The sequence below is a fragment of the Lygodium microphyllum genome, chromosome 5 (genome assembly GCF_053477565.2).
Source record: "Lygodium microphyllum isolate KBCC chromosome 5, Lygodium_microphyllum_v1.1.10, whole genome shotgun sequence".
NCBI classification, from domain to species: domain Eukaryota; kingdom Viridiplantae; phylum Streptophyta; class Polypodiopsida; order Schizaeales; family Lygodiaceae; genus Lygodium; species Lygodium microphyllum.
The window spans coordinates 25,005,883-25,006,333 of record NC_141139.1 but is presented as its reverse complement, the minus strand read 5'-3'; the positions used below and the strand labels follow the sequence as shown (position 1 = coordinate 25,006,333).

The 451-nt window shown below is 35.9% G+C and overlaps 1 non-coding gene across 1 annotated transcript; it reads left to right on the top strand.

Moving 5' to 3' along the window:
* Positions 1 to 383: 383 nt before the first annotated feature.
* LOC148035618 (small nucleolar RNA SNORD36) lies at positions 384 to 451 on the top strand. The gene has a single exon (XR_015691056.1). It is a non-coding gene; the product is annotated as a small nucleolar RNA SNORD36 (small nucleolar RNA).

Below are 451 nucleotides of genomic sequence, written 5' to 3'. Positions count from 1 at the left end.
ATCGATTCCGACAGCATCAATCTTTTAAGAGGGATCATCTTCATTGATACCTTTCCAATGTATGGTGGAAGCTTTTAATGAACAACTCTCTTTTTGAAGAAGTCATTCAGATGGTTGTGTTGTGTATTAGTGTTTGTGTTGTGAGTTCCTTTATGTCAAACGAACGTGGTGGTTTCTTATTGGATTTTGTGTACGAGCTATGTTTTGGAGATTTGTAGAGATGGGTTCGTGGATGGAGAGTTGCAGCTGATGCTGATGAAGAAGAAGAAAACTCTTATATCCTTTACAAATTTGTGGTGATTTTTTTAGTTTGATAAGAGGTGTTAATGTAAAACGAGTTTTCCTTTCTTTGTATTTTTATATCAGAAACAGGTTATAAGTTGGGGTCGTGTTGGATGGATTCTTTCTGAAAAGCTATTGAAGATCAAAGTTGAGCTTTTCCCTGAACTTG